The sequence below is a fragment of the Callithrix jacchus genome, chromosome 3 (assembly GCF_049354715.1).
Source record: "Callithrix jacchus isolate 240 chromosome 3, calJac240_pri, whole genome shotgun sequence".
In the NCBI taxonomy this organism is placed as follows: domain Eukaryota; kingdom Metazoa; phylum Chordata; class Mammalia; order Primates; family Cebidae; genus Callithrix; species Callithrix jacchus.
The window spans coordinates 123,285,788-123,298,237 of record NC_133504.1 but is presented as its reverse complement, the minus strand read 5'-3'; the positions used below and the strand labels follow the sequence as shown (position 1 = coordinate 123,298,237).

General features: G+C 37.8%; 1 long non-coding RNA gene across 1 annotated transcript in view; it reads right to left on the bottom strand.

Annotated features, from left to right (window-relative positions):
* Positions 1-287: 287 nt before the first annotated feature.
* Positions 288-12,450, bottom strand: part of LOC144581810 (uncharacterized) — a 97,995-nt gene continuing 85,832 nt past the window's right edge. The window contains exon 3 of the long non-coding RNA XR_013533081.1: positions 288-3,237. This is a non-coding gene — a long non-coding RNA (uncharacterized LOC144581810). The remainder of the gene's footprint in view (positions 3,238-12,450) is intronic.

Sequence of the window (12,450 nt, the reverse complement as noted above, 5' to 3'; positions counted from 1 at the left end):
AAGTTTTTCTTTTTAATTATATTTGTGGTAACACTTTGAAATGGGACATGTAATCATAGTAAATAGCTAAAGAAAACCTTGTTTTCTATTTATATATAGTTCAAAAACATGTAAAAGTAAAAGTATAAGATTTTAGTAAACATACTTAAATGGTAAAACCGATAAAGCAAAGCAAGGGGAATTTTTTAAAACACAAAAGAGAGAACAAAGGAGGGACTGGATCAGAAAGCGCACAGAGGAAGTGTCAAAAATGGTGTCGATATTCCATTTTCTAAACCAGGTTTATGGGTACTCATTTTATTTTTATTCTTTCTGTTTTATATATGTTATTATACAAATATCATTGCATGTACATTTAATTTTAATTTTTTTAATTTAAGGAAAAGAAAATTTAACAAGTTTAATTTGAGAATTTTGTAACTAGGAGTTACAGAGTTTAAAAGCAGTGTGGTTTGGCTAGAATATCATATAATTTGCAGGAGCTATTTGAGAGGCCCAGTACTCTGCCTTTTCTTTACCTTTTCCCTTCTATTTAGCTGCTAGAACCTGCCCAATTCCACTAATAAAGCCGTAACTGAGTTAGACAGTCACACCTTCACCTTCTATCCAGTGTTCTCCTCACCACCCATGGCAACAGGACTGCTTATGAAATATTCATCAAAAGCCCACACTAAATACAGCACAACTCCAGAATCTATGGCACTGTGCAGTTGCTTTGGATTTAGAAAGAAGAAACAAGAAAGTTTGAAGTGCATTCTCTTCTGTCAGCATTTTTCCACCCCCTGTGAGCTTTGGGTGTGATGTGTAAAACAGATGCTCTAAAATCTCAGGTGCTTCATCTGAGATGAGACCCTGTGTTACGGACGAAATATTTGTAACACCCAAAATTCACATGTTGAAGCACTGTCCCCCAGTGTGATGACAGTTGGAGATAGGGCCTTTGCAATATAATTAGGTTCGGATGAGGCCGTGACAGTGGGTCCTCCATGATGGCATTAGTGCCCCCATAAGAAGAATCATCAGAGAGCTTGCTTGTGCATTCTCTCTCTCTCTCTATTTCTCTCTCCACATGCACCAAGAAACGGCCATGTGAGCACATGGAAAAAAAAGATGAAAGGCGACTGACTATAGGTTAAGAAGAGTACCCTCACCGGAAACTGAATTCTGGTGGAGCTTGATCTTAAACTTTCCTGCCTCCAGAACCATAAGAAAATAAACTTCTGTTGTTAAAGCCACCCAATCTATGGTATTTTGTTATGGCAGCTTGAGCTGACCTGACTAATATAATGATTAGTCATATACTAATATGCTAAAATATTAATATAATGACAAACTTTGTGCTAGTATAATGACTAATGATAATGAAGTCATTTTCATTAGTTACACAGAAAGGGGATGTGTCTCCACAGATTTGATAGTCATGAACATACACAGATCCCTCCTAAAAAAAGAAAAAGTTGGGTTTTTTGGCTAGGTGCAGTGATTCACATCTGTAATCCCAGCACTTTGGGAGGCTGAGGTGGGTAGATCACCTGAGGTCAGGAGTTCGAGACCAGCCTGGCCAATGTGGTCAAATTCCATCTCTACTAAAAATACAAAAGTTAGCCAGGCATGGTGGCCTGTGCCTGAAGTCCCAGCTATTCTGGAAGCTGAGGCAAGAGAATCTCTTGAACCCGGGAGGTTGCAGTGAGCTGAGATTGTGCCACTGCACTCCAACCTGGGTGACAGAGTGAGACTCCATTTCAGAAAAAAAGCTGGTTTTAAATGATACATTTTGGCTATCATTTTTGTTTCATTCCACATATGGCCAATCTTACTTGGAGTAAAATGAGGCAGTTTTGTGCACAGCCAGATTTCAGTGAGTTCGACCTCCCCGTAAGAACTCATGGAGGACTCTGAAGCTGTGCAAATCCTGCTTCTGCCACTTTCCAGCTGTGTTGATTTATCTTCTCTGAGACAGAGATTTCTCATCTGTAGAAATGAAATACAATTCTCACCTTGGAGGCTAAGGGAAGGCACCCTTACATAGGTAATCTGTGTAAAGCATTGAGAACAGTGCCAGACATACAATCAGCATGTAAAACATGGAAGCTCTTATCTCTGCAGGGCTTTTCTAGCCAGCAGTATACAGTTCATCTCAAATCACCAGTGTCTAGCCATCTTCAGCACAAAGGAAGTACTCAAAAAATGTTTGTGGGTTGGATAAATGAATGAATGGAAACAGGAGACATAGTAATTTCTTAGGCAAATTATACCGTTTTCAATGTCCTCTAGGCAAAGACCACCAAGAACACACCTGTAACTGAACAAATTGGATTTCTTATCTCCGTGACCAGGAGGGATGTACACCATGGGGAACAGTGGGGCATCTCAGTAAGAATGCCAGAAATAACTTATTATAGAATTCAAGTTTTGGGTTAGGAGACTTTGGAGAAAAGACTTAAGAAAGTGGGGATTTTATCTGGATTGGGTGTTTTCAGAAAGTGGGTATAAATCTATGATTTTCTTTCTCAATAAACCTTTATCTATAGAGAGGGAAGAATAGTGAGGCTAATACTGTAATTAGTGAAAAAGCAACCATTGCTTGTATTAGGAAGGATAGAGGGACATGAAACTCAGTAGACATACTGTTTAGTCACTAGAAAGGAATATCAGTTTGGGTTCTCCAGGCAGCAGACACCGAGACAGATTTAGAACTGCAAGAGGTTCATTGGGAAGCCAGCAAAGGGAAAGAATACCCTTGAAACACACAGCTCAAAGAAGCAGGAATGATGCTTACCAATCCTCTGTGATAAGAAAGGGAGGAAAAAGCAGGACTGGACTGGGGCAGCCTTAGGCTGTGATGCAGGTCTGACAGGGCTCTGCCAACCCAGTGAGTCACTCAGAACCATTGGGCAGAAGCAACCTGGCCCTATGGACCTCATTCTGCCAATGCTTTCACGATTGACTGGAAAAACCTTGGCCTGAGCTGAAAAGCTTTGGTGGATCCTCAGGGTGCTGCAACTGGAGGCTGTCAACTAACTGCCCTCGCTGCAGTTGGAAGCAAAATATTTCATGAAAGGAGATCCAAGTGGGCCAGCCCTCAGCTGCCTCAGAAGGTGTATTCGGCAAGGAGTAGGAGCTCTTCCTTAGGATCTGCTGCAGCGAAGGGGAAGTGTCTCCAGGTAATTCCCTTTAGTCCTGGGTTCGTGTGCATCAAGCAGCATTCAGATGGCTCTCTTTGTTTAGTAGGTGCCCCTAATAGAAAAGAAGTAATCATGAAAGTCAATTCAAAGAATAAAGTCTCTAGGGAAAGAGATTGCTCATTGAAATGAACAAACAGATCATCCTGGCAGTAGGCTACTGGGTCACTTCCTGATTATATGGCTGATGACACCCATTCACAGTGAGGTTAACTCACTTGCCTAAAATCACAGAATCATGGAACTAGGAAGGAACTAAGATTCATGCTACCTACTCAAGAAACGTTGGCACACAATAGCTCTATCACCTCTACATAACCAAATAAAAATTGTTTCTAACCATGAAAAGCTAAATGTTTGTTTTGGATGCTGTTAATCATATCACAGCTTACCAACCTATGAAATCCCTACAGAAACAGTCTGTTAAGTACTACACACCCATAACACACCTTGCATTATACCAGGCATTTTTAATGACTTTGGATTTTCCGTCCTTTAGTGTTGCTGCAACTGAAACAGATTCACGGATGTTAAGATAAAATTCTGTGCTCCTAAGTGGAATATTGGCATCTTACACATTTTAGTGTTTGCCTCTACTTTGAGATTATGACCACAGGTCATGTATATTTTATAGAAAAATTCCATAAAGTATACAGTGAACAGATAGAAAAACATTGAACTTTTAAATCAGTTATTATTACCTTAAATGAGTCTCCTTAAGAATTTGTAAACAGTTCACTGTGAGTCTATATTTATCAAACTCCGTAGTCAGACAAGAGAGAGACAATCTCCATTTAAAGGAGATGGTACCTCTACTGTTACCTTGAGTCCTCCTTGCTCACTCCCAACCTCACATTAAAATCAAATCATTTTGCCATATTGACAAAATCAATAGACAGTTATCTAAATGTTGTCTAAAAAAGGTGCATAGAAATCCCATTTGGCAAGAGATGTCCCAAGTTTTAATACACTGTAGTTAGAGTCATTCAGCCTCGTAAGCTCATTCCTATATTTCTGGCCATTTTCCAGATCACCTACTTTATTCTTTTATTCTGTAGACCTATGTATTCCAGGTCTACTGAAGAAGGGGGAACAGTTTGGCATTTTCTCTCCTCCACTCTTCTTCAATTGCAACCTGTGTCTTTTTGCTATCTCATCAGAATAATGCATTATTACTTGGGCACTTATTTGTGAAATATCTGTCTCTCCACAAGACTATTACTTCTTTGAGGGCAGGGGCTGCCTCTTCCTTGTTTTCTATTGTATTTCAGAGCCTGGTGCTCATAGGGTTTTGATAAATACAGTTTTCTTCCTTCAGACTCAGGTACACACAATTGTATCAGTCATTTCTCTCAGCTTATCATACACAATCAATACTGGCCCATGCAGGTCTTTCTTTAGTGTATCTCCCTCAGATTTCCCACTAGATTAGTTTATTCCCACTCACATTTCCCCCATATCCACTTGCATTCTTCTCACTACTGGCAAGACATCAACTTTGGTTTCTTTTGAATGTAATCTGCTACTTGACATCATTGGAAATTATCAGTATTTTATTTTATTTTTTGAGATGAAGTCTCGCTCTGTCACCCAGGCTGGAGTGCAATGGTGCATTCTTGGCTCACTGCAACCTCTGCTTCCCAGGTTCAAGCGATTCTCTTGCCTCAGCCTCCTGAGTAGCTGGGATTATAGGCACACACCACCATACCCAGCTAATTTTTGTATTTTTAGTAGAGATGGTATTTCACCACGTTGGTAAGACTGTTCTCAATCTCTTGACCTCATGATCTGCCAGCCTCATCCTCCCAAATTGTTGGGATTACAGGCATGAGCCACCATGCCCAGCCAGATATTATCAATATTTTCTCATTCTCTAACTAAGCAATGGTTACTTAGACTGATATGTATACTTGAAGATTATGTGTTGTTGTTTTATATGTGTAATCATTTTTAATATAATTTTATTCACATGCAACATACATACTGAAAAGCATGCAAATCACAGATATACAGCTCAGTGAAATCTCCAAAAATGAGCACAGGCATATCAGTATCTGTGGGAGGAGCACCACCAGCTCCTCCCAGAGGCCCTCTGTGCCTCCTTCCAGACACCTACTTCTCAAACAAGAGTAACCACAATCCTGATCGTTAACACCATCGATTCAGCTAACCTGGTTTTGGACCTTTTTTATTGACTCATGTAGTGCATACTCTCTTAGGTCTGGCTTCTTTCTTTCACATGATATTTGTGAGATTCCTCTCACTATTGTCTGTACTGATATTTTATTTATTCTCATAGCTTTATTATATTCTATTATATAAATATAAATAATTTATTTTTATATGCTATAATTGAAAATATATATTGTCTTCAGCTATCATGTATAGTGTCTATATGAACATTCTTGAATAAAGCTTTTGGTGACCCTGGGTACACATTTTTGCCATTTACTTACCTATGAGTGGAATTATAGATCTGTCTGATGTGGTTTCTTTTTGGAATATACACCCCGATGTGGGATTGCTTGCTTAGAGAGTATTTTCACAGACCTGTACTAGATTGGTATCCAGAGTGAATGTACCAGTTGTCACTCCCAGCACTGTGCATGGGGCCTGCACATCCTACACACCTGTGCTAGTACTTTTTGTTTACTAACCTTCTAATTCTTGACAAAATGGTGAGTGGCAAGTGATATCTCTTTGTCATTTAGTTAGCATTTTCTTGGTTAATAGTTAGGTGAAGCTTTTTTGGCGGGGAAGGAGAACTTAAGTATTTACCAGCCATTTGGTTTTCGACTTCATGAACTGCCTCTTCATGTCTTCTGCCATTTTTCTTTTGATTGTCTTTCCCTCATGTTGATTTGTGTAAGTGTATTACATATACTAACTATTAATCATTTGTTAGTATTGGAAACATTCCCTTCCAAATATAAACTGTCTATGGGGGCCCTGCATTATACACACAAAAATATTTAATTTGGCTTTAATTTAGGTCTTATTTAAGAATACTTAACCAGTCATTAGATTAATAAAAGCTTTGCAGTTTTATGTTTCATAATTAAATCTTAAATCCATTTTTTAGTGTTGTGTAAGGAATCCAACTTTATTTCTCTCCATATAGTGAACTAATTTTTCCTGATATGTAGTACTGTCTCTGACATGTAATAAATATCCAAATAAATGTAAATCTGTTCCTGGACTCTCTATTCCTGCACTAGTACCACAGTGATTATAAAATATAACTAGAAGTGTGAATTTCTACTCTTTGATTTTTCTTAACTATTTGTAAACTTTTACTCACCCATATAAATTTTAGAAATCGGTCAGCTTTCTTTCAAACAGATCCTACTAGTACTGTTATCATAATTGTATGGAATTTATAGATTAATGTTGGGCAAATTGACATATTTATAGTATAAATTATCTAATGCATTAATATGGTCCTTCTCTACATTATATTTTCTAAGGTCTATCTAAAGACATTTTAAAATAGTTTGTTAAACTGTTATAGTACCTACTGTTATACACAGGAGTAAATAAAATGTTTTATAGGAAAGATACAAACATAAATTTATTACATTGTCAACCTTTATCTTGTAAACAGTACACAGGGATTGTGCTTGTTTATGGTTTAGAGAACATAAAAATAGTGGGGAAAAAACATGGACTAGAAAGTTATGAAGTCAGGCAGACAAGGAGTCGAATTCCAGACTCTTTACTCACAGGCTGTGAAATGTTGAGCAAATTATTTAATCTCTTGTGCCTGAATTTGCTAACCTCCCAAATAGAAACAATATCCATGCATAAGTGACATGATGTATAAAATGCCTGCTGCAAGGTAAGTGTACAGTAAATGTAGTTTTCCTTCCCTTTTCTTGAATTTTCTCCTAGGAATCAGTCCTATGCAAATGCTTTAACTCTGTCATTCCCCAGTACCTTTGATAAAGGTAGACTTAGTTTCAACACCCCGACACCCATCTCCACAGTCAGCTCTCTCACTCCCAGGATGACAAAACAACATTCATTTCATCTCACAAGAAACGGAAGATAGAATTCTCCCCTTCCTTATGTATTTATTTCATTCAACTACTAAATCATCAGACCCTGAACACAGATGACTATGATTTTAGCCAGGAATGTATCACTGAAGTACAGATACAAAGTGCCCTTCTTCTCCATCCTATACATAAATCTCTGTGTATGCCCTATTTTTAGTCGTTCATGTAATTGCATTTGATATTTCACATACATTTGAGTAGCCTTCTAGCTATCTTTACTACTTTGCCCTGTTTAATTCCAGCATGTATTTTTCCAGTTGCCAATTGTATATTCACGTTAGTTTACACATTGTTTTCTTTCTCCTTCTCTAGACCATAAGCTCATGAAAACAGGAAGTCTAATTGTTTCATTCATCAATGCATGCCCAGGACCTGAACCCTGCACAAAGCATATGCTCAATAAATACATGTTGAATGAATGAATGAGTTTTTTGATTAATTGAATGTCTAGTCTGAGAGGCAATTTATTATCAACTAAAGAATTTTCCTTATTTGAAGATTTTAAATATTGATATACATTGTTTCTGCATATCTGCATTACTAAGTCAGACCCTTTGATTTTTTAAGGTAGTTAGAGATTTTCAATGATGAAACTACACAAGAAAACACTAGCTATCACAGCTTCAATAGAAACTAATTCTTCTCTTTCCATACCATTTTTTTCATAAAGGAGCTATAACTGTAAAGTATAATTTTATACACAGAGTACATACTTTGTAATTTTTATAAAACACACCAATTAAATTATTATTAAAATTTAGACGCTAAAGCTGAGATTGTTGCAAGGCAGTAACAGCAGAGTGTAAAGAGAAGAAAACCAGACTTTTAGTGATTAATGAGATACCAAGGAAACTTATAATTCTATGAAAAGTAACTGAGATGGGGTACATGGGTCATGTTCAGCCTTGCACAACATTAGTACAAATACTAGAAAATTCCCACCACATTTTTATAACACATATACACACACAAGCTCCTTCATTAGAGTTCACATGGTTGTTACATATAAATAGCAAGGGACCAGATTTTTAGGGATCTGAATTGGTACAGCTTGTATTTGAAGGCTTGTAAATGCCAGGTTACAGGGTCTGCTGTGAGGAAATACAGTGTTCCCCCTGGGAATCCCTAAATTCTCACACCCTCTGAGTTATGGAGGTCACCATAGCAACATCTGTGTACCTCACTGCTGCAGTGCGGATAGGCCACAGCTGCTAGGCTTTACCAGGGATCCATCACACCCTGTCTGGCTCCAACTAAGTCACAGTCTTTTTCCAAACTTTCTGAGAATCTATGAGCCCTTGAACTCATCCCAGGAGAAATAATTAAAGTCACGCTCACTTGTGTAGCATATGGGACAGCAGTATGTCATTAGCTATTTTATGGTTCTAGAGTGATAGTCATTGCAGAAGGCAGCTGACTGCACCTGAGAGGTGTGGTCCCTGAGTGACCACAGAGTGGCCAAGAGGGAAATGCACTCATCAGTGAATTAACTTGGACTGAATTATCTCGGCCAAGGAGACTGGACAATGCTTCATGATTCCAGGTCACTAACCACACTTTTAGTTTGGGTGATAGGCCTTTTCTGATCGCTGTGCCTTAAATTAAGAAATTCAGGCTATTACTAATCTACCTGGGAAATTCCTCTGGGATTGTCAAGTTATGAAAATGTCTGAACACTATAAATATATCCAAGTGGAGAAAATGAGTCCATGTATGCTTCTTACAGTCTGCCAGATCTAATCTGTCACATGATCTGTCATCACTGAAAAGATGGATATTAGAATAATTTTTATTTCACAGGTACTAGAAGTGATATGCTAAGTATCAGACCTAATATACCCCAAAGCCTAATTTTTTAGGACCCCCTACTTGGATATGTTGAAAATCCACTCTCCCTTTCAGTACATATGTTCTGGTTGTGTACTGTTCAGGTGTTATGTTCAGGCATGCCACATCTATGCACTGTTCAGGCATTATGTTCAGGTATGCCATGTCTATTCACATCATGGACACATAATAACATTTGAGAGCATGTGGGCCAAGATAGAGATTTAACATAATAACCAAATCCTGTATCAGCAGGTATATTAGTCAGGGTTCTCTAGAGGGACAGAACTAATAAGCTAGATAGCTATATAAAGGGGAGTTTATTAAGGAGTGTTAAACTCACATCATCACAAGGTCCCACAATAGGCTGTCTGCAAGCTGAGGAGCAAGGAAGACAGTCCAAGCCCCAAAGCTCAAGAACTTGAAGTCTGATGTTCAAGGGCAGGAAGCATCCAGCATGGGAGAAAGATGTAGGCTGGTAGGATAAGCCAGTCTAGGCTTGTCACGTTCTTCTGCCTGCTTTTATCCTAGCCATGCTGACAGCTGATTAGGTTGTGTCATATAGACATACCCATGATCAATACTTTGTATCCTTCAATCCAATCAAGTTGACACTCAGTATTAACCAACACAGCAGGCAAGTAATTCTTATACATAAAACCACACTCACACATGTGATCATGGACATATCTGGGGAATGTGCATGCATACACTCTGTAGCACACACATATGTGTATGACTGTGCCTTATTATGAGCTCACTCTGGGTGTTCCCTGAAGTTACATTTCTTGCTCACTACTATTAGCGTCCTCATTCCTACCCAACACCATGCTAACCTGCCCCAGTCATCTCACTGGTGCTACAGAAAAAGTGTGCAAGTTTCTGGTGTCCAGGATGTGGCAGGCTGTTTTAATACTGCTCCTCATGTTCAATCCATCAGTGAGTACTGCTGGTGTTACCTCTGGCCTTGTTCAGTTTCTCATCTAGATAACCACAATTTCTCCAGATCACATTTTGGTAATTCTTACAATATTTCTAACTTCATCCCCTATATCTGCTATAGTGATCTATACAATCAGTGATCTTTGATATTACAATTATAATTGTTTTGGGGAGCCATGAATCATGCTCATATAAGACAGCAAACTTAACAGTAAATGTTGTAGATGTTCTGACTGCTCTATCAGCCAGCTCTCTCTCCATCTTCAGAGGTCCCTATTGCCTGGCACACAATAACACTGAAATTAGGTCAATTAATAACTCTAGAGTGTCTTTTAAGTGTTCGAGTGAAAGGAGGAGTCACATGTTTTGCTATAAATCAATGACTAGAAATGATTAAACTTAGTGAGAAAAACATATCGAAGTCAAGGTAAGCTGAAAACTATGCCACTTGCAACAAATAGGTAAGTTATGAATGCAAAGGAAAAGTTTTTGATAAAAGTAAAAGGCCATTTCAGTGAAGACGTGAATGATAAGAAAGTAAAAATGCCTTATTGCTGATGAAGAGAAAGTTTGAGTGGTCTGAATAGAATATCAAACCAGCCACAACATCGCCTTAAGCAAAAGCCTAATCCAGACCAAAGATAACTCTTAAATTCTGTGAAGACTGAGACGGAGGAAGATGAAGAAAAGTTGTAAGCTGGCAGAGATTGGCTCATAAGGTTTAAGAAAAGAAGCCATCTCCATAACATAATAGTGCAAGGTAAAGCAGAAAGTGCTCATGTAGAAGCTGTTGCAAGTTGCCCAGAAAATCCAGCTAAAATAACAGATGAAGATGACTACACTAAAAGATTTTCTTTTTTCCTTTTTCTTTTTTAAACTTTCCTTTTAGGTTGAGGCATACATTGGCAGGTTTGTTATATAGGGAAACTCCTGTCATTGGGGCTGGTTGTACAGATTATTTTGTCACTGAAGCATTAAGCCTAGTACCCAGGTGCTATTTTTTCTGATTATTTTCCTCTTCCCACACTCCACCCTCAAGTAGGTCCCACTGTTTCTTGTTCCCCTCTTTGTGTCCCCGTGTTCTCCTCATTTGGCTCTCAGTTATAAGTGAGAACATGTGGTATTTGGTTTTCTATTTCTGTGTTAGGTTGCTAGGGATAATGGCCTCCAACTCCATCCATGCTCCCTCAAAGGATGTGATATTATTCTTTTTTTATGGCTGCATAATATTTCATGTTGTATATATACCATATCTTCTTTATCCAATCTGGCACTGATTGACACTTAGGTTGATTTTGTGTGTTTGCAATTGTAAATAGTGCTTCAGTAAACATATATGTGAATGTATATGGTAAAATGATTTATATTCCTTTGGGTATATACCCAGTAATAAGATCACTGGGTCAGATAATAATTCTGTTTTTAGCTCTTTGAAGAATTGCCACACTGCTTTTCACAATTTTGAACTAATTTACACTCCCACCAACAGTGTATAAGCATTCCATTTCTCCACAATCTTGCCAGTATCTGTTACTTTTTGACCTTTTAATAATATCCACTCTAATTGGTGTGAGATGGTATCTCATTATGGTTTTGATTTGCATTTCTCTAATGATCAGTGATATTGAGCTTTTTTTCATATGCTTGTTTCATACATGTATGTATTCTTTTGAAAAACGTCTGTTTATGTCCTTTGCCCACTTTTTAATGGGCTTGTTTGTTTTTTTCTTATAAATTTCTTTAAGGTCCTTATAGACTCCGGATATTAGACCTTTGTCATATGGATAGATTGCAAAAATTTCTCCCATTCTGTAGGTTGTCTGCTCACTCTGATGATAGCTTTTTTTTTATATGCAGAAGCTCTTTAGTTTAATTAGATCCCATTTGTCAATATTTGCTTTTGTTGAGATTGCTATTCATGTTTTCATCATGAAATATTTGCCCATGCCTATGTCCTGAATGGTACTGCCTATACTACCTTTGTCAGACACATAGTTTGCAAATATCTTTTTCCATTCTGTAGGCTGTCTGTTTACTCTGTTGATAGTTTCTTTTGCTGTGCAGAAACTCTTAAGTTTATTTAGATCTGATTTGTTGATTTTTTCTCTTGTTGAAATTGCTTTTGGCATCTTTGACATGAAATCTTTGCCAGTTCCTATATCCAGAATGGTACTCCCTAGGTGTTTTTCCAGGATTTTAATAGTTTTTGGGTTTTACACTTAAGTCTTTAATCTAACTTGAACTTATTTTTATATATGGTGTAAAGAAGGGGTCCAGTTTTAATTTTTTGCATATGGCTAGCCAGTTATCCTAGCACCATTTATTGAATAGAGACTTATTTCCCTATTGCTTGTATTTGTCAGCTTTGTCGAAGATCAAATGGTTGTGGGTGAGCAGCTTTACTTCTGGACTCTCTATTCTGTTCCATTGGTCTATGTGTC